At 41.8% G+C, this 27,449-nt stretch overlaps 2 protein-coding genes across 18 annotated transcripts in view; one reads left to right on the forward strand and one right to left on the reverse strand.

The window, feature by feature from the left end:
• The window catches only part of PTPRF (protein tyrosine phosphatase receptor type F), a 343,225-nt gene that overhangs the window by 244,366 nt on the left and 71,410 nt on the right, over window positions 1-27,449 (reverse strand). For 15 of the 17 annotated variants that reach the window (XM_048944331.1, XM_048944348.1, XM_048944342.1 and 12 more), the window contains one exon: window positions 16,074-16,154. The exons of 1 other annotated variant lie outside the window; for it this stretch is intronic. The gene's annotated coding sequence lies outside the window, so the exon portion shown is untranslated. Of the gene's footprint in view, window positions 1-16,073; window positions 16,155-21,795; window positions 21,865-27,449 lie in introns of all 17 variants that reach the window. One more of the 17 variants, XM_048944332.1, reaches the window with a different exon arrangement.
• MED8 (mediator complex subunit 8) overlaps window positions 1-27,449 on the forward strand; it is a 203,393-nt gene that overhangs the window by 3,017 nt on the left and 172,927 nt on the right. The gene's annotated exons all lie outside the window — the stretch shown is intronic.

Consider the following 27,449-nt stretch of genomic DNA (forward strand, 5'->3'; position numbering starts at 1 on the left):
GGTGCCCTATATTCTTCCAACTATTTCCCCATTCACATGGTCACCAGAAACCTCAGACAAGAACACTCAGTGGCGAATGCTTTGCATTCAGTTCTTAGACAACTTCCTGTGCTTCCTGAACCACCAGGAAGCCCCAGATGCTCCAGGCAGTTCTAATTTACCAAAATACTTATTTTTATGTAGCTCTAATAGAATGGTACAATGTCACTGTAATCAGGTTCTCCTCCTCCCTCCTTCTTAAAGCCTACAAATTACAGATCAACATACAACCACAGAACAAGACATTCAGTAAATAAGTAATATGAAACTATTTTCCTTCTCTCTTCCTTTATTTAGTAATGATCAGAGGCTTAAATTTCAGCAACAGATGCTTTTTAATTCCGAATCTGAAGGCTTAGTCCTTCCTGGCCAAATCCTCAACTTTCCTACATATTGGCTTATTGACCAAACTTAAGAATATATACCCCAGGTAATTTCTGTTTTGAAATAGAGACAGTAATCTTTAGTTTCAATATACTTGTTATTCTTTTATCACCTTCATTTTCAGTTTCTGAAATCCTCTTTATACAATCTGGTTTAGTTCCATGCGACTTGAGCTCCACAGCCCAGAGCAGCACCAAAGCCTTTCCTCTTAAAACATACTCCCAATTCTAAAGCGTTGCAGTGTGCTTGCAAACCGTACAAGGAAATCAAGTTGTGCTGTGCAGGTTTCCTGCACTGTACCTTTGCCTCAGTAATTCCCACAAACTTCAGTGAGAAGTTACTGGGTCGTCAATCTATTCTCTTTCACGCACCAGATTTCAGGAAAATGCACCAGAATGGCTGATTTACTAATTCTGCCCTCAGTACTATTTCAGGAGCAGATGCGATCTAGCCCAAGAGAATAGACTCATTTAAATGAGCAAAATGCAACTACAAAGCTAGACTAAATTTAGTACAGCTCAGCCACCAAAGAAGGAACATTACGAGGGCACGTGACAGGTCTGTGCTCCCAGTACAGATGTGACCCAAAGAACCCACTGACACCAGCGTGAGGTGCTGCAAGGTGTAAAACATAATGCTGAAACACGGACGTGCTTAGAGCCCACTCTATCTTTGCATGATTGCTGGAAGCTCCATTAAGGTCATAAATACAGTGAGAGCTGACAACAAGTTCAAGAGAGGGACAGATATTCTCCCAGTAGGAGAAAACGCTCTTAACAACTACCTGTGGGATTATGAAAATAGGCTACTTAAGTATCTGCAGCTATTAGCGATATTGTACTGCCTGCCAGATCTAGGAGAGGTCTCCCTTTGAACACATGCTTGGAGTGCTTTTTCTTTTATCAAGGGAGCATAAACACTAATCTTTGGAAAGGAGAAACAACGCAGCCTGCCCAGCGTGGCGAATGGACAGGCTTGTTAGCCCACGGAGAGCATTAGGAACTTGCGGCATCAGCACGTTGTGGGAGAGGCGTCATTAAATCATTACAGCTGTCATTTACTGCACAGCCTGGCTGTCTGCACACTGAGACATCACCAACACAAGGACCCCACAAACCACACAAAGCAGAGCGGAGGGGATTAACGCAATGGCAAGCAGTGTAAGGATCCTGCAGCATCATTGCTGGAAGCATTCAAAGACAGTGCGAAAACTCTGCTGGACCACCACAAGTCACTCTTCTCCCTGAAACTACCCATTTGCACGCTCCAAATCGGCCACTGTTTCTTTTTTGCTTTACCTGGCAAGCAGCTGCTCTATCCAAGCGCTTGTGGAATTTGCCATTTTTCTCGTTCTTTCACATCTGAAATGTCATGGGCATAAAGCTCCCTCCACTCTACAGACACCTAACAACTCGTTAGATGCATGGGAAGACTTCCAGGAACATCAGCAGACCAAGATGCATCCGCTACAGCCCGAATGATGGAATCCATGTTAGGCTTCCAGAAGAGTTTTAAGCAACTGGCATAATTATTTCTAAAATTAAATAACTGCAGACAAACAGTGCTGCTCAGTGAAACTGAGAACTCTATCAAAAATTAAAGGTAATTATAATGCATATGTAAAGGGCACAGCATTCTGCATGTTAAATCACCTTTAATTATATTTTCTGGATTTGTAACACTGACATTTGAATTCCTAACACCAAACTGATATCCCACGTTAAATAAAATATGCAAACAACTCTATTCTGAATCACCTCGAAGGCTTGCAAAACAGAGTTGTGTTTGAACACATTTATCTTTTTCCTTACACTCTTTCAGCTACTCACCGAGACCACAATGTATGCTTGTGCAGTCAAAATTGGTCACCAAAGCAACAGCTTGGATGCCAAAAGCAGGATTTCAACTTCATTGCACAGAGAAGCAGGGAGGAAAAGGTGATGACAATGCCTCCATTGTAGGCTTGATCCCACGACTCAGCCACAGAGGGAACTACAAGTCGTTCATGTGCTGAATCCAAAATGAATAACTGGGGAAAAAAACTGAAAACGAGACTTTGTTTTCTTTTAACTTTTGTTCCTGCTTTCGGCCTTTAAAATGGTCCAGGCATTAATCTCAGGCAGTGAGAAGAGAGATGGGAAAGATCCCCGGCCAGACTGTCATCTCTCCAAGTGGGCGGAGAAAAAAAGGTAATGAAACAAAAATCTCTCTTTAATCAATTCTCCTGAAGTTGTCAATTTTGTATTTATCACCAACCCTTAGAAAGGAAAGTTTGCCGCGCAGTTAACATGCAGCAGTGACAACAGACCTTAAATCCCTTCCTTCCTCAGGGGAAAAAAAAAAAAAAGCCAACAAAAAAACCAATCACATACCAGAGCCCTTGTCTCATGCAGTCAGCTAACCATAGCTGTAGTGATGGGGAGAACAACAACACCCACTCGCGATAATTTAATTGCTCAACTTTTTTTTTTACAGAGCTTCAGTTTCTTTCCAACTAGTCCAATATTCTGCTATAAAAAGACTGAAAGTGTTTGTCTTCAGGCCATTACCCCCCATTTAGTGATGCCCTTCTCATTCCACACTCTAAGACGGCTGGTTATCAAGTTCCACAACCCAACAGAGGCTCAATTCAGGAATTTCCCTTCCTCGCCTCCTCTATTTAAAAGGTGTTAGATTATCCTCTTCACAGTTTGTGGTTCAAATACTGCAGCTGCTAAATAAATACGCATTTCTAGACATACACACCAACACCTTATTAGAAATATTTACATTATTTCGGTGTGCCAAACAAATACTCGATTTGACCCAGAGAACTGCCAGCGCACTGCAGAGCCCTGGGATGTGGCCAGGGACATTTTGGCAGCAATGCCCGTGCCTGGTGAGTGCCCCCTGACACACATCTACTGCAAAGCGACCACTGTAAAACCTGATATTCCCAGAAATATTAAGCATTTATCACTGAACCACAGAATATTCTGAGTTGGAAGGGACCCAGAAGGACCATCGAGTCCTACCTCTGGCTCCACACAGAAACAATACAATGAGCTTACAAAGCCAGCCTCAAAGGATTGCAGAAAAGAACTGCCTATGATTGCCCCTCTCTCCGAGGTTTCCACAACTGGATACATGTTGAAGGCACAGAACTGCGCCAACAGAGAAAGACAGAAAGCAAAGCTTATTTAATAACTCTGCACCAAGCCTGCACAAGGCCCGGAATGCACCATAGGCAGAAGGCATGGCAGGTCAGGATTTCTTAGTTTCTTTTCTTTGGGGTCATCTGGAAAAGATGACAGTTTTACTTACATAGATAAGATAACCAGCCATGACCTCACCAGTATGAGGTAACGTTACGAGAAGATTTAATGCGACACCATTACAGCTGCATTGCAGAAAGGCATCAGAACATCACGAACTAACTTAACACTTAACACCAGAGCACACCGAAATGCTTCATTTGTGCCTGCCATCCCTGAATACCTCACAGCCTACAGATGGGATGGTTTTATTGTTTTTAAATACACAGACGCATGTATTCCTTAATTACACTTTAAACCACGAATGAAGGTCATGCGCGCACTCGCAGCGAGAGGCAACAACCCCATATGTCCTGCATGTTCTGTAAACAGCTCCCATCACTTCAACAATTACCAGCAGACCTTTAGACTTATGCATCTCCTGGCCCCTTTCATATTGGAAAAACATCATTAAAACAGATTGAAACTGCTATTCCAGTCAAACTGCTTATCTAAAGGTAGAAGAAAACGTGGACCTACAATTCTCTCCTTCAAAACAAATGATAACATCAACTTACTTCAGACTCCTAATCTTGGTAGAAAATATTCTCTCTAATCAGAGACTGCTAAATCTACTCTCCCTTCTATTAAAACCATGTATTTGCATAATCACAGAACTGTTTCAAAGAAACATTTTTAGGATGGATAAACAGCAGTCATATGTGTTCAGATATGCTGAATTAGATTCAATGCTTTAATAAGAAAAATGTACATGAAGTACAGTTTTACAATTAACATCTGCTTTATCTTTTTTTTTTTTGTAAGATGACATTTAAGCTATATGCAATGTATCAGAGTGCTTTATCTCACAGTGCCATTTTCCCTGGAGCGCTCATGTCTCACTTCAATAAAATATCAGCACACAAGGGCTTGAAAACAGGCTTTACCTGCAGCACAGACAACTCCCAGCCTACCAATTTGTAAAAGCAGTGGAAAAGCAGCAAGAACAATATTGACAGATGGCCTCTCCCACACTTTCCCTGCAAAAGCCTCTGCTCTGGCACCACCTTCCCCACAAATTAGTCTTTGGGGAATTGATGGATAATGATCCATTTCAGTCTCTCAGCCCTTAAAAATTCAGTAAGGGATATTCCAGATGTTTGGTTGTTGGTGGGTTTTTTGTTGTTGTTGCTGTTTGGTTGGTCACTTGACTTTTCCCACCCATTAAACTGAACTCTGAATCAGGCTTTCCCAAAGAATAAGAAATAAAAGAAAAACTTAGCCATTAACGCAAATCATTTCATTCTCCTCATTCAGAACCTCAGCAACATTGCTAATGCTGTTGTTTATTAAACATACAGGACTGGAAGCTCCATGGTTGCACCTGAAATCCACAGGCACTGCTCATCCACTATCAGCACTCAGGGTATTTGGCCATCAAAGCTCTGGCCAATCTGGGACCACAGCCTCATTAAACCTACCCTCAGTGTTTTACATTATTTTAATAACCTCTTCACTCACTTTTTCTGTCAGAAAGAAGAGACAGCACCTTTGGGTCTCCTTGTGAAGAACCAGCCCTACTTCAGCAGCACAAAGTGAAAGATAAAGGTGAAACAACAAACACCATCTGACTTCAGCAGGACCTTGGTTGTTTTTCCTTCCACTTCCCAGGAGGAAGACACGATGCAACCAAGGCACAGAGTTCTCCCCGCCTGCCCATCTACAAGCTGCAGCTTTCACCTTGAGCCTACATTTAAATCAAGGTCCGCATGCAAGGGCAATGGGTGCTCCCAACCTCAGGACATCAGCATCCTCAGAAGCAGAGGGTGCACTGGGGCTGTTGTCATTACCAGGTGTGTTTAATTACTGCAATTACTGGCAACCAGGAAAAGGCTGCAAGGCATTCAAAGAGAAAAGGCAGCACAGGGTAGCACAGGCCATTCCAGCAAGCGTAAATACTTTGCCATCTACAAAGTCACTGGAATTAAACAACAATTTTGAAAACCCTTGCTTATTCCTCCCTGACGACACCACGTACGCAGGCACCTACGCTACCCCTATCACCATGGCATCCTCAGCATCTCCATGCCTATGCTCTGATCGATGAGCCACACAAAGTAAATAGAAAGAATTCCAGGCAGAAAGAGTGGAACACATGGTGCACATATACATAAAAGCAAACAATACTTCAACCAACTGTTATTTTTATCCGTATGTAAACAGTACCACACTGAAAAAGTAAATCTCCTGCACCGCTCTTGCTGTCAGCCTACCAAAAGAGAATTATTTAGCACTGCAAAGGAAAGTACATTTCTTAAGAGCCCAGCATCTATGATCTATGAGCTATGTGAAGAAGGAGGCTCAGGCAATTCAGGGTGTGAGACGCACAGCCAGGCAAATGGTTCCATGGATATGAAGCCTCCCATCAATTTGGCCACTGCACGATGGACACAGCTGCCAGCATCTGCTCCTGTGCCAGGAAGAGGTGGAGGGCTGAGCTCTGCCCTGTCCCACAGGCAGCAGCAGGCTTTAGCAGTCAGTGTGCAGCATGGCACCGGAGCCAGTAAGCTCTGAGGGGAGAGGTGAAGCTGACTTAGCACTATAGAAAAGAACCTTGAGGGCGATGGAGCAGCAGCTTCCTCTGGCCATGAGGCTGCAGGATGTGTGCCCTGGGGCTGCAGGGACACACAGGGGGAACCCACACACAAGAAGTGTGATCAAAGATCCTCTCCTGTTTCTGAGCGGTACCAAAGGTTTCTCTTTTCACTGCACTCACAACTTGCTCTGATTTGATTCAGCTTTTCAAAGAAAAGTGAAAGCTCTGACTTCCAAACAGAAGCTCAACAGATCTTCTGTGCTGCAGAATAGGTGGCTGAACTACAAAGTTATTCGCTTTCCACAGCGGTGAGCCACGGCCGTTCCTGTAACACAGGGATACCATCTGACACAGACAGACACCTCTGTGCATTAATTCAATCCGTAAGCCCACGAAGGGAGGACCGGCTTTGACCCTGCTGCTGTGGCAGTGAGCAGAGCAGCTCCGGAGGAACAACGGCAGGAACTTGCTCCTCCACCCGAGAGCAGCCATAATTAGGAAGTGATGGATGTCGCTAGTAAAAGTGAGTGATGTTTTTCAGGAGCTCTCTCATCTGTAACTGCACTGTTTTCAGATAAAATAACCCTTTCTGTCAGGCAGTGTCAGGAATGTCTACAGCCAATCAGTCACTCTGCTATCCAGCTAAAAAATATGACGTACTTGTCATAACATCTGTAGCATACATTTTATCAGCCCTTCCTCTTTGTGTACCTCATCAGTTAGGGTCTCTGATTCCAGCAGTGCCAATAATTCGTACTCCTGAGATCAACAGATTGAGATTTCCAAAAAACCCAACCGTGGTGCAGGTGAAACATCTTCACTTGAACAACACATCTTTCACAACAGCATAAAGCAGTATTCGTACCTGGAGATAACGACCATAAAGCAAAACTCAGGAGAAAGCCCTGTTCTCACCTCTGCACGCAGGCCAGCAAAGCAGAACCACCACAAGAAACAGCTCAAAAGAAAGCGAGCAAAATAAGCTGGATCATTTCAAACTCGGACAGCATAAAATTTCACACTGTAGTATCTTCATTTACAAGATCTCAACAAACATTAAACAAGGAGAACAAATATCTAACACAATTAACAGAGATGATGCGTACAGTCTAAAGTCTCTGTGCCACTGTGCCAGGAAGGCCTGTCCCACAGCAGGACAGGCAGCTAGGGCTGCACAGACCCCACAGGCTGTCACAGCTATCATGAGAGATACCCGCCCAGCTGCTGCTCCTCAGCCACATTCCCCTGCCAGCCTAATGGAATTGGTTCCAAAACCGAACAAAAAAGCACCCACCATCAGTGTGATTAAGGAAAAGGAGACAGCTGAGTAAGACAGAGCACTGGTCTTTGTGAATGCTATGTGTGGTCACCTGTCAAGCAGGTTGGCTATTTTTTAAAGCAATTAAATTAACCCTCTGCAAAAACCTTAGTGTTAATTTCTTAGTGTTCTAACCCCAGAAAAACCTTCCAAGAAAAACAATTACATTAAGTTGTCGATAAGGTTCAGCAAACAGACTACCCCTCCAAATGGCTATGCACTCTGCCTTTGGAAGTCACCTAACAAAACCAGATGGAGCTTAAAACAAAGTTAACATTTCATTACATAAGAGCCATTCGTGTTCTTTAAACACAGCCCGTGTACATTAATATTTAACCATCACATGTTACAGATTGCATATCACTATTACGAGCTCACAGCTATTATTTTTGCAAAACATTAAGAAATAGATGCTGAAGTCACTCATCACATGTCTTCTATTTATTATGATGGGAAATTACAAGCTTCTCTGATTAGGGAAATATTTATTACATTACAAAGCTACAATCTCCTTTGAGCAGCCCAATCCAATCCATGCGCTTGATGCAAAGGCTTCTTAAAGGCTCTAAGCTGACCACTAGAAAACAGTCCTGTGCTTCTAACAAAAGAAAATGCCACAGCACTGAGGAAATTTATACAGCTGATTACAGTGCCTCCTCTTGAAACTTGATTGAGTAAACAAATGTCTTCATGTTAAGAGACTCCACTCAAAGAGAAACAACCTTAATAATATCTGGCCCTCTCAAATCACTGATTAATGTTACTTATAGGAATGCTGAAACTGACCTGAAGTCTGTCATTCCAAAATTTCATCCTCTCGAGAAAAGGAGGATGCAAGTAGTTTACTGAACCACAGAATAAGACAGATGGGAGGGTCCTTAGTCCAAACAGAGTAGGGCTAACATCAAAGTCAGACCAGTAGTCCCAGCAGCCCTATGTTTTGCCCCCCACTCAGATCCCAGTCATGACTGGGGAAGCCTTCAGCCAGCCTCCACTCTCCAGTGAACCAACAGCTCCACGTCTAGGGCTGAGCAGCACTGACCACGGCAGAATTATTACCTCATATTTGATTACAGTCCTGCTAATACACTCCAGATGGAGTTGGTTCTTTCTGTAACTGTTAGGTCATGTATAGGTGGTCATCCAATATGTGTCCCAAAGCACTCTTTTGCAGCTGTGCAGCTTAGCCATGTTCTCCCTGTTTGGTATTTCCTCATTTCAGCTCATTAAGTTGCATTTTGCAGGCTTCCAAATGCTTTTTCAGTCTACCATGACCACTTAACTCTGAACTCTGCTTCACAATGCTTGCAGCCCCTCTCAGTTTGGGCTTACTTGCAGATTCTGCAAGTATTCCTCTGTGCACATCAGTGAAGAGAACAGCAAACAAAGCTCAGCCCAAGACAAACAGGGGTGTGTTCATACTACCCGCCTTGGTCCCCTGATTTTCACAGCAAGCTATAGGTAACTACTCTCCAAACGTGATCTTTAAACAGTTACTTGTTTACCATATCATGAAATATGTATGTGTTCCTATTCCACAGAAATGCCACAAGAGGTTACGTCAAAAGCTACCGCTCCCCCCAGTCCCTCACCATCATCTTATCCTCCACATTCCTGGAAACTCATTAAAAATTTTGTTCCAATCCTCTAAGCATCATAGCTAGACTAACCAGCCTGTAATTCCCCGGACCTCCCCTTTTCAAAGGCAGGTACTGCATCTGCCCTTTTCAGTCCTCCAGGATCTCTCTTGCTCTTCACAATTTCTAAAAGATAATTGTAAATGGTTCGAAGGTAGCTTGGCTAGTTGCTGCTGTACCCTAGGGCAAATTTCATCAGGCTCTGACTATTTGAATACACCTATCTTATCTGCTTTTTCTGATCTATCCTTTTCCTACTCTGTACTTTACTCCTATCACCTCATTTAAATTAATTTTAATTAATGTGAAGACATGCTCAAGCAATACAATAACTACACGAAACCCACTTAGTATTTTATCTTTCAGCTATAACGTTAGGAAAAAGCCCCAGACTATTCAGCTATCGTGACTGTTTTTACAGAGATGCAGAAGAACGTTTCAAAAACAAAACAAAAAACCAACCAAGATTAGAGACTGTATATGGCACAGACCAACTCTCAGCTCAAGTGTCTGAAGGGAAAACATTAAGAAACGTCAATAAGCTCCTTTTCTTCAAAGAAAGATTAAAAGTTAACCGCATATTAGAAGGAACACTTTTCAGTGACTAAACCAGCCTGTTTCAGCTGGTTTATTGAAAAACACAACACTTCCCCAGCAGATAAAACATTTGATAACCAAATGCACGATTTCCTGTGCCATTCCCTGAGTTATCTAGCGCTGATCATTGCCAGGGGTAGGTACCAAATTAGGCTGACCGCTGGTCCAAACCAGCACAGCAAGTCCCACCACTCTGTGAACAGACAGGTATCTGGAAGCACATCAACATTTTAATGCACCCACCTGTTATAGCTATAATTTAACTTTCATCAACTGGATATTATCATCCTTACAGCTGAGACACAGCAACTTATTACAGAAGCATAGCTAGCCTGCTTCTATGCAAAACAAACCAGACAGTCTTAGATCATCCTCTATGATTTCTGCTTTTTTTTTCTCCAAAATGAACTACGTGCAGTTACCATATCTCAGCTGAAGCATCATAACTTCCTAAACTGCTCCTTTTCCACCCTGACAGACATCAGTCTCCGCTCTGTGATCCCTTAAGCAGGACATACGACGTTAATGGGGATTCTGGCTGTCATTCTCAAAGGCAGTTAGTGGTTTTAATGCCTCAATTTCTAGTGTACCCAACCTGAAATGCTTTAAAAGGTCCAATTTTCAGGAAATGAACATTCAAAATTGCCCAGTGGTGTCTATTTCTCCACTGGTTTTTAAATCCAGTATCTGGTTTTTACCTGGAGCCTCTATCTAGGAAGTCCTTTTGTAAGACTAAAGCCATTGTACTAGCTAAAAAGACAAAAATATTTTCTTTCGCTAGCTGTGAAGAGAGTACAACAAATCCACACATCCTTCCAGTTATACAAAATACAGTATCTACTACAGAATCTGAATCTAAGTGTTTTCTTTGAGTGATGCAGTGCAAGTCTTCTCTCACAAAATACTATAATCTTTCAATGAAATCTGTTTTACTGGACATAACAACAAAGCTTGATTTCCTACACTGCCAGGGCAAACAAAAAAAAAACACACAAGAAAACAGTACGTCCAACCCGTGCATGCCTGTGTTTGCTTTTAATACAAACATAACCATTCGTAATCCCTTTCTTGCTACTTGCTTCTACTGAAAAACAGATCACAATTAGCAGAACACACTGAAATTACCCCAAATGACTAGAAAAAAGAAGCAAGAAGAGACTAAAAAGCCATGCCAACGAAATGTTGACAACCTTCTAGGCTGCCATTCCTTATTTCTTAAGTGGAAAAACTCAGAATCAATTTTAGTAAGGGAAGCTTGCTATCACGCAATCGTTCAATCTCAGTACAGCAAAAACAATTATTTCAGGTTTCTCTAGAAATCCATAGCCTTGCCTGAGAGTACGACACAACGCGGCTCCATCCAGTGCAGCACCCAGAGGCCCAGATAACTGCTGCTGCAGGAGGACGGCGCTGGGAGCCAGGCAGGCCCCTCCGTACGCTCTTCCATCTGATGCTCTACACAGCTTGACTTCAGAAGTCTAACCAGTGCTAGGTGGTTTCAACCGAGCTTATGCTACTAGACTGAACGAAACCAAGTTAATTAGAGTTAAATGTATCCTCAAAGGAGATCTCAGTACCAAAACTTCTTATGCACATTAACTTATGTAGCATGTATTTTTAATGAGTTCAGCACTTGTTTCGGGTTTAAAAAAAAAAAAACTACACACACATGGCATGGCAGCTATTCAAACCCATTGCACCACAATGCTAGCAAGTGCTGACTATAGGGGACGGCAAAGTTACGCTGCCAGTTATGGTGATTCTACCTTTATTGCATAACTCCCAGATAGCTAAATTAATTAAGGATGTGAAGCGACAAAACAAAAGCCACCTACCAATATGCTGATTATATAATAGAAAAGGAAATGAAAAAGACCAGAGGGCTAATGCTCATGTTCAATTTTGCAAATACGGTTAAGTCTTGTAACATCACTAGCATCTGTTGATAATGTTTTTTCATAAATACATTTCTGAAAACATATATCCATGTAGAACAGTTAAAGCATACATCTTCAAAGCAGAAATGAGTTTTATTCATCTGAATTTGTAACTTTAAACCCCACCCTCTCCTCCTCGCATACAACTCCAGCACATAGTGTGAAGGCAGGTAAATTGCCAGCAGCCGTGCCTTTTGGGCACCAAGCTGTTAAAGCACTCCACTCATTGTGAGATAAAAGGGCCATAAAGACTATAAGTCCAAAAAAAACCACAGACAGCCCTATGTAGAACGCTGAGCTGTGCCAGTGATTTCAGCCGATGCCCTTTGGAGGCTGTCATTCAACATACAGACAGAAAATACTGCTCAGCACACTACCGCCAGACACAGCAGCTCCTGGTTTCACACTAAGAATTACTGTGCCGAGGCCCAAGTGGCACCACACACAATCACACTGTTAAGTCACACAAGGTTTGTGTCCGTATGTTGGAGAAACATAGTCCACACTACTGAGAAGCCTTTAAATTACAATATAGCATCACATACTGCAAAGTGCAAATCAGTTCAAAGATAGAAAGGTTTATACAATTGTAAGAGAAGAATGTTAGTTTGATGACAATTGCTTTACACTTTTATGTCCAAATGAAGAAGACTGATCACGCAGAAGCTTCATCTTTAACAGTAATCCCAATGCCCAACTTTCAGAGGTAATGTTGCATATTAAAAAAAAAAATCCCCCAAACCATAACCACACAGACAGATAATATTACACTAGCAATAGCTAGTGCAAGTGGAAAATGCTGGTTATAGGTGGTTGTTTTTGTTGGTTTTAAACTTTTCAAACAGCCTTCAGTTTGAGCTTATTACTTTCAAGACTGTAACATTTATTTAAATGGAAACTTTACATATTTTCGCATATCCTTGGAAGAGCAATCATACAATAATTCCAGTGTAAGCGAATGTCAAGATTGCTTCCAGATGTAGTACAGTCTCCAAACTCCTGAAAACCTAATCTGAATTCTGCTAATCTAGGTTAGAGTTTATCTTCAGGGGCTCTCCCATAAAATCATCTTTAGATGCTTTAGATTCAGGCTGATGTGATCGAAAAGGTTTCCTTTTTCTCCTCCCATTCACCTGAACAACACAAATATAATCTGGGTGGGTTTTTTTTTTCCCAGTCCTGTTGTAACCCCCTCCCCATAATGAGATGGACTTTACTAAGGAAATTACTTTAGAAGAAACCCCTGCAGATAAAATGTGACCTAGATCAGCGGAGATTTTGCCCAATTTCAGCTCAAAAAAGCTATTTACTTTAAAAGATGTTACTGCATGTCACTCAAACTGTACTTTCAGCCACATTTTGCATGGGCCAAGTCTGTCATTCTTTATTTCCTAAAAATCAAGTTTACATTGAGAATGACAGAAGACCTTCTCAGGGTCAGCTGGAAACATACCCAAAAAGAAAGGGTAGGAAATTGAGCAGAACATGACCACTGATGGGCTGAAGAACAGCATGACCAAAGCTGCCAGCTCAGCTTGCATGTAAAACCACTGTTGCTCTGGATCCACCACCTCCCCTCTCCTGACCTGCACAAAATGGGTATGTGGTCTTCACAAACAGCTTTGCAGTGGGCAAACATGGGCTCACACACTGTGAGCCTTCCTACCCAAAAGGATAGGAAGATATTCAAAGGAGAAAGAAGGACATCCAAAGGAGCTCACCCTCCTTTCCAAATGCAATCAACTTTAAGAAAACACATGCAGTATGCCTTGCCAACAAGTTCTTCCCTGCTCTTCTGTTTCTGTGAAACATAAGATTTCTGCAACAAGCCCTCCCATGCATGCCACCTTTGCGTAACACCTCAAGTGTTAGAGATCCGTATTTCTTAATCAGAGAGATCAGTTATGAAAGGTGATCTAGTCAGTAGATAAAGAATTGGCTGGCTGCAGCCAGACAGTTGTGGTCAGCAACAGCACTACGTTCAGCTGAAGGCCAGTGACAAGCAATGTCCCCCTTTGGTATCATCATTGGTATCATCTGGTATTCTTCAACATCTTTATCCATGAAATAGACAGTGATATTGACTACATCCTCAGCAGTTCGCTCATGACATCAAGCTGAGTGGCGCAGCTGATACAATAGAAAGAAGAGACGCGATCTGGGCAAGCTTGAGAAGCGGGCCCACGTGAGGTGTTGCACTTCAGCTGAGGCTATACCAGATATGTCAACAGACTGAGAGCAGCCCTGCTGAGAAAGACAGGAGGGTCCTGGTGGAGAAAAGGCTGGGCATGAGCCAGCAGTGTGCTCCTGCAGCCAGGAAGGCTGGCTGTACTCTGGGCTGCACCACCAGGTCCCCCTCTGCTCTGCCCTTGTGAGGCCCCATCTGGAGCACTGCATCCAGGCAGGGGCCCCAGCACAGGATCATAGGGCTGGAGCACCCCTCCTGTGAAGACAGGCTGAGGCAACAGAATCTGTTTAGCTTGGAGATGAGAAGGCTCCAGGGAGACCTCACTGCAGCCTTTCAGTACTTAAAGGGAGCTTATAAAAATTGATGAAGACCAACTGATAGTGATAGGACAAGGTGGAACTGTTTTAAATCAAAAGAAGAGAGTTCAGATATTAGGGAAAACTCTTCACTCAGAAAGCAGTGAGGCACTGGCACAGGCTGCCCAGAGAAGCTGTGGGTGCCCTGTTCCTGGAGGTACCCAAGGCCAGGTTGGACGGGGCCCCAGGCAATCTGATCTGGTAGAGGGGGGAACTTTGCCCACAGCAGGGGGTTGGAACTAGGTAATCTTTAAGATCCCTTCCAACACACACCATTCTATGACCCCATGATAGATGGCACATCCCACCATCTGACTACCATCTCCTAGAACTGCCAATGTTTGACTATGGCCACCTGCACCCACCAGAATCCATTCCAGAACACTTTGAGCACTAAAGCTCTCCTCTTGCTCTCTTCCAGCTCTACCAGCAGGCTTTCCTCACCCTCTAAGGACCACACTGCTGTGCTTCCAGACACACATACCTATTTGAAGTGCTTCAGTCTCCATGTAAGCAACGAGACCAGTTCCTGGTATTAGAGAAATCTTGTTTGTTTCAGACAGCACCTTAGCTAATGAGTTTTCTCTCCCCTTCTACACTCCACAAGTATTGGGTTGAGTAATGCATAGCCTAATTGACTGTTAAGGTCACTGGCCAGCTCTTTAATCTTATTTAGTACACTTTGAGACAGTTCATGAGTCATTAGGGTTTCATTCTTGGGGACACAATGACACATAATATACGTTAATAAAGAGCATAAATATAATTCAACGTGCGTATTATACAGTCTACAAAATTAGAAAGGTAGCATTAGTATTTCTTTGCAGTGTTATCATTTTAATAATGTTGCTTATTTTAATAGACAATAAAAATATTTAATTGTGAGAGCCTGCCAATGTCTTCATAATTTGTAATGCTCATGTAGCTCTAAGAGAAGGCAGTAAAGTCACACTTTAAATAACAACCTGAGGTGAAACAAGGGTTCAAGGGAGATCTATCTTAAAATTTCCTTATTTGAAGAAAAAAAGTGTATTTTTTCAAGCTGTTATTCATGATATTTGATTTTATGATGTAAATTACACTTCAGTGTGCACACGTTTCGAACTCTGAAATACTTTTGAAAGGGATCATCACTAATCAGGCACTGAAATCCAATTTCTAGGAGAATATCTGGGAGCTCAAAAGGTGAACATTTTAACTGGCTTGAAAAGACCTCTGAAAAATAAAGTTAAACAGTAATTATACATAAATGTGCTTGAGAAACTTTACACCTGCCTTGACATGAATCTCATCTTTGCATGGATGATGAAATTCTTGGCATTGCTTTAGGTGATTGGGATGGCATTAGCTCAGGCAGGGTAAGAATGCAACAGCCACAAGCCCAGACAGGTAGGATAAAGGACTTACTGACTCAAAAAAAAGCGTGACAGCTTATCTGCTGAAAGTCTAAACATGTTAATCATTTAACATAAACAGATCTGCTGATATTTTTAGAAAGGCATTTTAACTCATAAGTAACAATGTTAAAAAAGGACACCAGGAAACCCAATCATGTTTTCTAGAGGTTGTCCCAGCCACTCGCAGATTGTTTCTGCTAATAGGAAGAAAAGAAAGAGGAGAAAAAAGGAAAAGGAAAAAGACAGGTAAGCTGGGTTTGTGATTAGGACAGTAAACAAGTTTCTGGCAATCAGAGTTTGACTGCTGGCTGTGCTACAGACTCCTCCTGCAACCTTTATCTCACTGTGCCTCAGCTCAGTCTGTAAAACGTAGGTAATAATGTTTCCCTACCTCACAGGAACGTTCTCAGAATAAATCCATAAATGCCTGCGAGACGCTGAGACGCTACTGTGACAGAGGCCATAAAAATACCTAGGAAAGAAAAACAACAAAAATAAGTGTCATAAACAACAGTAACAGCAGAGAAATTCACAGACTAAACAGAAAAGGCTAAAGCTTTGTTTAATGACATGAATTCTCCATCCTGTGAAAAAAACAGGTTTGGCACGTATTCCCACCTGTGACAGCACAGGACAGCAGTCCCACCCTCACTCCGACATGACACCACCACAGTAACCCATCACCACGTGGATGTGGGGTGCCAGGGGTTTCCTTCACAGATCATAAGCTCAGTGCTGCAACAAAGGCTACCTCAAAGAGCCACTACCAATAGGCTGATCCCCAGCACACTGACAGCATTCCTCCCCTCCTCCTGTGTCTGATGTGCTGAAGAATCCAATTCCTCCCACAGCCAAAACACTGCTCATTTTGAACCTAGCATTTACTCCCAAATAGTTTTTATCCATTTGTTTTCATGCCAACATTGATCCCGTAGCTTAAACAGCTCTTCTCCATCCCTGAAGTTTATTTCCCTGCCGATAAAACTGAATTATGTCACCTCCCTGTTAGAACTCGTTTTGCTGCCCAGACGAAGCAAGTCAGTTGAGTTTTCTCTTTCAAGGCCCTTCCATCCTTAAGATTATCCATTGCTTTGCTTACCTCACCTCACTCTCTAACACATGGCATTATGCTGTGGCTCGCTGTCACTTTGCGACTGTCAACTAAAAATGTGTTCTCTCCAGTAATTTCAGTTGATAACTTCCTTCCATCCTACCCAACTGAGCAAAGTTTCCTCCCACCAGTGCCTCTGTGGTCACCACTCTGCATGCCATCAGCATGGCAACACGGCCTACTTAGAATCAGAAAATCATTAAGAAGATCTCTAAGATCACCATGTCCAACCCCAACACACCCACTATGTCCGTCAGTGCCACATCTCCACTGAGGCCCCTTCTCACAACCTGAGCTAACTGGCCCAACAAAACAACTCCCTCTTTCATCTTCTGGGGTTGGAGGGCTCTCTGCAGGTGCCCAGGCTGGCTGCCAGGTTGTCCAAGTGAGAACCAGCATGAGAGAAGGACGAGCTCAGCCATCAGCTGGCAGCCTGCCACCAGGTCGAGCTCAGCCCCAGCGGAAACCTCAGCCTAGGGAGCCAGAACACAGTCACCTTTCCAAGGACTTGGATCTATTTAAAATAACCTTCACAAATAAATATATTATGCAATTTTGTGTTATGCAGCGTTGACTCCAATGACTCTGTAGTAGTGCTTACATTACTATATTTACTTCTGGCACACGTTCGCCACGCTCACTGCAGTCATTCAGAACACGTTCCTGCTTTAAACACTGAAGTCCTACCTTACCAATACCTATTTACAATGCTCCTCAGTATATTTTGCCTAATTTTGACCACGTTGCCCCTCTTTCCTCTGTTTCAGCGAGCTTTCTCATCCACTAGCACTAGCATATCTACTTGGATGCTTTGCTTTAAATGCCCCTCTCCAGGCACACTCACCAAAAACCTGGCTCTGTCTACACTGCTGCCTTGCATCTCCAGCTCACTAGGCTTTGCCCTACCAGTTCCTCTCTCTCCACGGATAGTCTATATCCAGCCAACATCTCTTCCAAGTTGAGATAGCTTGGGTTAGATAGTTTTGTGGGCAGAAACAATGATTCTGTTCCATCTAACATCTTGCCTATAACCAAGACTAACATACTCAACATACAGAAGGAAGACGATAAAAACCTGTTCCCCCCCCCCTTCCCTCATACTAATGTGATGGCCATTTCAGTACTGGCTCTTTTCATTCTCTTCATCAGCTAGTCTTTGTTGCAAGAATGGCAATCACATCTGAGTGGAATCCATCCAACTGTAAGTGGTTTGTTAAATCCCAGGACACGTTATCTACAGAGAAGGATGCTTAAGCTACTTAAATAGCAACCCTTTATTAAATGCATAAAAACGCTTGAAATTTCTGTAAGCCAACAATTTATATTAATTTCCTCCCTTACAAGTCTCAGTTTCTGCTGCTAACTATGACACCGATTTTTATGCATTTCTTTTGTAGCCGTTTTTTTTCTGGAAACCCTCTGGCATTTTCTATAGTTCTAACACACACAACTGCAGTTGTTCATGGGATACACATGTGCTTGCTCCACTAAAGACTCCTTTTTCCAAAAGCTGAAGTAGATTCTGCACTTAGATCACAGGGGCAGTTCAAGTCACCTACCTCAGCCACACCACAGTGACACTACTGCTATAAAAGGGAGGGGAAATGTGCCACCAAAATCCTCTTCCACACTGCAAATATTAATAGACAGAGAGCAAAGACTTAAGATAAGGGTAGAAAATACTCTGTCATAGCACCATGTCATGTGCACTTTACGACCCCTGGAAATCCCTGACACAACACAGCCTGCTCACGTTCAAGTGATTGCTTAAGTATTAAATTTCCTTGTATCTTCTTGACTGACTCATATATATTTTGAATTACGCACCAATTCAGTTTTGTATGTCATAGCCACCTTCACTAAACAGATGTTCTGCTTATGCAGAGGGCATACAAACATGAAGCATTTGCTATTTTGGATTAAACATTAACAGAAAAATTTAATCAGCAGTGACGAAAGCGGTAACGGCAGTTCACTGGAGATAAACCCCAGCATGAAGCACACTTGTCTCTACCATACTCACATTGTTAAAAACCTTGAAGTGACAGCAGAGATGGGATAACAGCAGGATTTTAGGACACTAAATGATACCTTCCCCCACTAAAACAAACTCACTGCTTCCCACACTAGGGTTAAGCTTGGTGCCAGCAGCATCCCCATGCCCAGCATCCATCAGCCCCATGCTTTGCACCAGGTCTGGGAACCACAGCAGCTGAAAGCACAAGCACTGCTGCTAGTGCCTGTCAGCTTCCCTGCTTTTGCATACTGAGCCCAGAAGGGAACAACAACTATTTTTTGAAACTCTGCAAAGCTGCTTTTTTAATCTACACAACAATATTTACTGAACACACAAGAGCAGTAGCCACGAGCGTTTCACACAGTGCTGACAACAGCAAGGAATTCCTTGCTCCTTGGTAAGCTCCCATGCCGGTTGACACAGCAAGAGGTACTGTCAGAGGCCAAGAAAATCCGCAACTTATCAAAAGAAAATGGCAAATTGAGAAAAACCTATACAGCAAGGTTAGCTGCCTAGGCACAGTGTTAATAGAGCTCCATAAATACCTCCGTCTAACACCGACAGAGGTTAAAAACCCATTATCTTTCCCAAACGACAGCGCGAACATATGTTCAATCGAACACCCCGCCCCACCAAGCTACAGAGTAGAGTCTGCTCTTTTCAGTTCCACAAATACAAACCACAGGGAGCATTTTAAATGAAAGCATTATGAAGATCACATTAGGCAAGTTTGATCTACTGTAAAGCACTCGCACACAACATTAAGAGGGAGAACAACCTTTAACACCTGCTTTCTCTTCAAACATAGCATTATCTCCATGCATGGCTTGGCTCTTAATGGGATGGAATCTCAGGCTAAATTGCATGGCTTACTCTACCAGCAAAGAATACTTAAAACGTGTGGGACCCCACAGCCCACTAATACTGAACTGTGGAGAGTACTCCTCCCAACCTGCACGTTCTGTTCAGCCTGCCAGGCTCTCACCCCAGCGCAAAGCACTGTGCCACAAGAGGAGATGCAACAGCTGGAAAAGAACCGCGTGACCCAAGCTCTGGAAGTCATCACCATAAATATTCAGATGCGGGGTGATTTGTTTTCTTACCAATAGCACATTGTAATTCACAAATATTAATTAGTTCCTAAATGCCACCTGTTCCTCCTCCCCTCTGCTGTGTGTACAAGGATCCCTCGCTGCCAAGTCTTGAGGCCACTCCGTGCTGCTCAGAGATTGAATCACATTTTATGTCACACAACTTTCCACAGCTTGCTCGGCTGCTGAAGGAGAGGCAGGGAATAATGACTTGAGTTATTCCCTCCCGACCTCTCTAGGGGATGAAACAACAGCTTTAATGGCCTCTGAAGGGATCCTGGTCCAGCCTGTCTCAGAATAAGAGGGATGACAACTGTGCTAGTAGTTCTTTGGATTGGAGAACAGTTTTAAAGACCCAAACTTCAAAGATCTCATTGAGGGGAGAGTTCAAACTCAAGCTCTCCCCGCTGGAGAGAGGAAAGTTTCTAATGCAATCGCTTGCATTGCCAGTGATCACTCACATTTTATACAGTGAGCAGGCACAAGGAATTGCCTGTCACATCCTACAGAGTAACAAACAGCAGTATAAATAAATCTCACTCTGCCAAGAGGAAAGCTGTTACAAACCTAGGCGATTTTCTGTAGGTTTCTATATGTTTTTAGGAAATGATATCTTTGAAGGTAAGAGATACAGGTGTAGGCAGACAGCTAGTGCCAGGTACAGAAGATTCCTCCTCCCCATTAGCAACAGCAAGCCTGTTCCACCCTCCTCCTAATTATATGCATCACCCACAACATGAGAAGTTGTGCAGAGCACTGATGAAATGCAGGCATTGGCAGCACCAGTAAGACTTCAGAAGTGACAGAGGTGAATGTCTAATTACCATCTTGGTCTCTACATACCCAAGGCACAGAAATCAGCTCACGCACTTCCCACAGAGGAGACTATCTATTCAATGCATCCTTCCACAACATCAATTTTTCCTTACTAACACAGGATGATTTTCACAAGTACAGTCCAATCTGAATACTTCTTAACAGCTTTTTGTTCTTTTTCTTTTTATTATTATTATTATTATCTGTAAGACTGATGGCACAACACTTAAGAATAGCCACAGAGTAGCACAGGTGACAAATAACAGGCTTAAGGTAATAAAAAAAACAGAGCAGTGTTTGCGGGAAAATTAAGTCTAGGTACTACCCAGTCCCTGTTAAATGCTGAATGAGGGAGTTGTGACCAAGGCTTGCTATAATTACTACTAGAGAAAGCAGCTCTGCAATAGTCCCTGCAGACAGTAATTGCCCAGCATTAACAGAACGTTCTGTGAGCATGGTTTGCCTCTCAACCAAGTTCCCAAAAAACTGTAACACTCACAAATGGGAGTGCAAGAAAGCAAGAATGTCTAAAATCATATCCACAGTAAATGACAAACATGGAGCTGCATTTTTCAGGGACATGAATGGCAAAAGCTGAAGTTAAAATGTGCTAGAGTTATATTTAGTTCTGTGCAAATACAAATTAAGAAACTCTTTCTTCCCAGTTACTAATGCAGTGTGACAGGAAACAATTATTTGCTCAGTGTCTAATGTTACCTTTGGTGTGCATCTGGCTTGCAGAAATTTTATATTGTGTAATAAAGAACCAAGCTGATATTCTGCAAATCAATGAGAAAGCTCATTAAAGAAGATGAAGAAACATTTGATTTGCACACACCCAAGCAGCACTGGTCTTAGCTATGGAAATAGCATCAGTTTGGGGCTCTCTTGTTTTTATACTGAAGTACAAAGAAAGTGAGTTTGTTTTCTGAGCTGTATATTAATTTATTCAAGAACTCTGTGAACCACTCTAAGGAGTATCATAGCTTCTCCAAAGTGTAAAATGGAGCTGGGCAGAAAGACAGAACAATTTAAGAAAAAAAAAATCTCTCTTTTATGATTTCAAGTGCCAGTTTACCTCTACAGAAAATGCAGCTCCGGGTCACAAGGGAGCTCTCAGCTCAGCAATCACTTCAGACTTCAACATCTACAGAACACAAAAGACAACAAAATGCATGATTCAAATGAAGGGCTAGTTAGGCCATGGAGAACCAAGCTACAATTGCAGAGAGGAATCCTACGTGCTTCAGAAGTGCTCAAAAGGTCTGCGCTCAAAAAATCCCAGGCATGCGGCTGAGAATAAAACCCACTCCTGCCTACAGCAGCAGGAATGCCTGCTAACAGAGTGGACTTGGGAGTGTCCAAGCCGTACAGTGCAGCATCACAACACACTATGAGAAGTTAGAAAATGTACAACATCAAGACAGAAACAACAATCCTTTCTTTTAGCACCACTGGATCAGTAATCACGAGGCCCTTCACCATGCTGAGCCATATGAGCATTTTTACAGCTGGAGGAGTTGGTATTTCTTGCTTGGCTTCAGCAAATAAGGCTCGACTGGAGGTACATGAAATATCTGTATATTGGTGTGCCTTTTTAGGTATACGTGCCTTTGAGATGAAGGCAGATGAGCACTCAGCAACATCTGAAAGATCACCAACACCCAAGCCTTTCTTAGCCAAAAAAGGACCACCGGACTGAATGCGTCACCTGCACTCCCCACACTGCCAAGGGGACCCCTGTAGGCTAATACAGGCACTATCTTGATGAAACAAGATATGAGTGAGGCTTCTCATGAATACATGGATACAGATTCATGACCAAACAGCTGAAGTCTATCAGACTTCAGAGAGACTAGAGTGGACTTTCAGCAGTCAAGCACACGTAGGCTATAATCAACATCTAGCTGCCTAGATGCCTTCACTGGGTTACTCAGTGACTATTTATCTTTGGTTGTTTCCTAAAGAGAGAGGATGTATAGCAAAACAAAATTCTGGCTTGGGGCAAAATGAACAACATCCCTTGAAAAGACTCATTTTCACTAGAAATTTCATTTCTCACCATACCCCACTCCCCCAAAGACTCATCCAATTACCATCTTCATTACAGTGCTAAAATAATCAAGAGATAAACTAGAAACTACCCTTCTAATCAAGGCTGCCACATTGCACCTCTGCTTCCCCCTCCATAAAGACTGAGCTTTTAAACAAACACACTGTGAATGAAGTCTCTCTCTAAGAGCTTAACTGAGGTTTAAGGAACGAGGAGGAGAGGCTGACAGGCATACAAATTGCTATTAGCCCATGAGTAATCAAAGGGATAAAGATATATATGTTTTAGGAATTAAGAGTATCTAATTATTATGAATTAGGATTAGAGTTATTCTTTTTAAGAAGAAAAATTACCACACATCAGCCTAATGTGCCTTTATTGCCTTTATAATAGCTACTGCTGGGGACAGGGTGATAGAGCAATGCCTCTCAAGTCTCATCCAAAGCATCCCTACCTCAAGAGCTACCCCAACTTTGGAGTTTGCCAAGCACAAAGCAAAAGGAATTTTTCATTCTTAAGAGAAGATCTCAAGATGTGTGCTCTCCATATTTTATAAACACACGATAACAGTGTTGCCTGAGAAAAATCTGTGCTGATACTCAGCTAGTTTGGAAAAGAGTAAAGGAGCAGAATACATTTACAAAGGATGAATCGGAAAGGAGCACTCAGAGCCCTGCTCAGTGGTTCCCCAACTCCTCTGTTGCAAAATTCTAACTCCACATTCAGTAGACTCGTGTACAGAACTGACTAAGGGAGTCCATAGGACTTTGAAGTTTTCTAGAACAAAGACTGCATCAGTACCAAGCCAACACAAGAGAAGCAGAACTCCTCTAAAAGCACAGAAGCAACTCTGAGATAACAAAGTGTCCGAACAGGTACGCTCTAGGGCCTGTAGGAGTATCACCAGTACAAGAGACATGAAGTCAGGACTAGGATTGCCCTACTGAGGATCAGGGGCTCCCAGCCTTCTTCGGTTGACCAGTGGCTTACTCCACAGGACAGCATATTCAGACTGTAAGAAGAAAAGAAAAAAGGGGGGAGGGAGGGCTTTTATGTTATGAGAATTAGATGTTACAAAATTAACATGAAAATATGCAGTGGACAGTTTTTTCTTTTCGACCCATTGCAACTTGCTGTATCACACTCTCCCACAACAGGATAATCTCCAAGCAGCTATTGCTAAAATCTTGCAACCGCATAAATCCGAGACAAGCAATAAACAGCGTGAAAGAAAAATTCAGAAGAACTATTAGATTAGGTTCACATTAGCATTGTCTGAAACGTGTCCTCCATTACACCAAGGAGCTGATGTTTATCTGCCTCTCTACAAGGCTTTTGACACAAAGCCCAAAGAACCATACGAATGCATTCACATTGGAGAATTATGGAAACATTTGAACTGATAAACAATTATCACCAGCAAATCCACATCCTAAATATGATCGAGCTTTGCTGACAGCTCTATGAAACCTATTTTGTTCTTTAAAATCTAGGGGAAAAAAAGAAGTGGAACAAGCTCTGCCAAGTGACTAAAGGTAAGCTGATGTTTAAAAATAAAACGCTCAGGTGTTTAAATCACACAACCATTAACACACAGCATCTACTGTAGACACACATTAAACAGAGATGGATATACTCACAGAATCTAGACAAGCACATTTTTAAGCAAAGAAACAGCTTTCTCCACTTCCGTATCAGAATTATCATGAATTATAATCCCCAATGAGTGATTTGCTATAACAGAAACTGTTAAAATAAAGAGCACTTTCAAAAGTTATTTACCACACTAATACTCCCTGTTTTGCTTAGGATATGTTTTGGCTTATTTTCCTGTCTGAGAGCTGCCTCTATTTTTTTTAATATGTGAATAAAGCAGCAAAAAATATATTCATAATAGTAAAATAAATGCATTGGATATCCATATTGCTCTGCATCTCCACCTTTATAACACCCCACACTGAAATATTTGCCTTCTGAAAACGCGGAACAAAACGTAACCAACAGACCACAACACATCTCCATTCTAATTTGACCAAGTAATAACAAATAGTGCAAGAATCACAATGACCAGATTCAGACAGTCACGTCTTACTTTTTGTAATCACAATTATAAGAAAAAGAAACTTCTTGTAGTCTCAGGATGTATTTATATGACAGACATAGAACAAAAAAGCCACTCACGTGCATGAATTTGTCTTTTCACATTGTTGAAAGTTTTTCCTCAAGGAGCAGAGTAAACACTTACAGCATTTAAATATGTCGTTAAGGCTCATTTTATTAGGGAAGAACTTTACGTTTCTAAAATATTAAAGCATTTACTTATTTAAAAACATATCCTCATTGCCTTTGAGAGAGCCCAATGACCGAGCCAGCCATCTGAAAGTAACACACTAACCCAACTCTAAATGGTGATTGACCTTTTGGCTGACACAGAGCAGCGTCTTTGCTAATTTCAGCTTATTCAGTTAATTCAATTCAATCATTTGATTTGCTCAAAATAAGAAATCAATTAAGAAATTACATAGCATGAAGACGCGTTTTCATTTTCCAGACTAAGAGCAAGCAGTAAGAGCAAGAGGATGAAATCTAGTTTTTAGGATAACTTCAAGGGCCAAAACCATTTCTCAGTCACTATCCAGAGTGAATACCAAAGCTGTTTTTAACCTTGAAAGCGCTACTAGAAGTGAAACGCAGCAAGTTGGCCTTTGATATCAATATTTAGTACATTCAAGAGAAATGCAGTTAACAATTTAATATAATTTCACATACTGAAACTGAATTCTGATTTTGAATCATAGGAATTTGATCACTGCCATTGCTTTCAGCAATCAATGTACGTTAAGCAAACATTTTTACTCCCAAAACTACAATCATGAAGTATTTGAGTGCTTACTTGGCATATTTAGACAATCCTAACATATGCTTATAATGCAGATTGGTTGACAAAAGGTGTTACCTTACTGTAAAAGCTGTACTTAGCAGGAAATCAAGGCAATCTAATAATTACTAAACTACTAATAATTAACCTCTCCTTTGAGAAAAGTAACAAAGCAAGATTAAAGTGACTGATTTACATCAAAGTTCCTGCTCGATTATTATTTAAATCATTATTTAAATCATGTTTTAGAGAATATTTACAAAGTGTTACAAAGTAGCAAAAAAAAAAGAAAAGAAAAGATTTTAAAGCCTTAATGAACTCTGACAATGATCTCTATTTTTAGCCCAGAGTTTTGGGAGCTCCTCAGCCACAATTCACTGTGGATTTGGCAGACAAATTCCTGGTCCTTCAGCTACTCCATTGATTTTGTAACAGACACCCTTCAATTTCAGACTATTCAGGTAGGGTAAAGCTGAGAATTTCCATATGAGCATATATTAAATCCTCCCCTCTCACGGCACTGCCACCACAATGCTGCACGATGACATTGTCACACAGGAATCAAAACATTTCCGTGTTCAACCAACTTGCCAGTACTCCTCTACCACGAAGAAAGCAGGGGTGAGAAGATGCTCACTTATTCCTCTGTAAAGAATCATTCATCTTCTACCAGATGTTGAGTTTGACTGAGGAATAAATCCAGCAGGTGACATTTTCTACATATAACTCACTCCTTCAAACCCATCAGTTTTCCAGTTAACCACCAGAAATGGCTTCCATTTACAAAAATCATAAAATCATGGTTGTATCAGTTTAACATAAACACTGAAGTGGCAAGGACGAATGAGTTACTTTATAGTTACCTGGGAGCTGGAAAGGCTCAGAGCTACTCAGCTGTATCTCAGTGAACCCCAGTCCTCCCTACAGACCACAATCCTGCTCGAGGAATGAAGCTGCTCCTGCTCACCCCTGCACCACCACCAACAGCACTCCTGAGCCTCTGAGAGTCAGCCAAACATCCCAGAGCCCTGAGAGCCTTCTGCCGAGGAAGGGAGTTAGAAGGGAGGACAACCTCTTATCTTGGTATTTTTCCTTTATTACAAGAATTAAAGAATTATGAGAAATGCACAAAGTTAATGCAGACAAATGATTTTGTTTTTGTTTCTTTTTATCTTGCTAGTATTTTAATTAAAACCTTTTGTCATGTCTGCTGAGCAAGTTCAAAGTGTTGCAATGCAGCAGCAATGGGAATGCAGAAATCTTGTTCTGCTCGGGGAAAAAACGTTTTCAACTTTTACCAAATCAACGACTGTAATTACTACAAGAATAAATCAAATTTATAGCAGGCAAACACGAGGCATAATCTTTTTTTGTGCGTGTGGCCATAAACGAGTTTATTTTTGTTGCAATGCGATAAAGTTTAGCATTTTTCACAAGTCAGACGGACTATTTTGATAATATTCTTTACATTTCCTCCTTATTAATGAGATGAAAAATTTGCTATTAAGATACGCAAGTCATCTCGATACATCTTGCTGCTGGATAAGCTTCAACAAAATCTTAAAACCCTTTTTTTCTAGCCACATTAACACAATAATTACATAGACAAAACTCTTGCTTTAGTATTAGACAACGTTCTGTTCTTGCAAATATCAAGAGGTGGAATTCAACAAATTACGGCAACCCAGCTCATATTGTTCAGCACGCTGCAACAGAGGAGACAAAAGCACTTTTAATTTTCATTATTTCCAAAGACATGAGACAAAACTGTTGTGCTTTTTTTTTTTAAAATCATGCCAAA

Source organism: Lagopus muta, chromosome 5 (assembly GCF_023343835.1).
Source record: "Lagopus muta isolate bLagMut1 chromosome 5, bLagMut1 primary, whole genome shotgun sequence".
NCBI lineage: Eukaryota > Metazoa > Chordata > Aves > Galliformes > Phasianidae > Lagopus > Lagopus muta.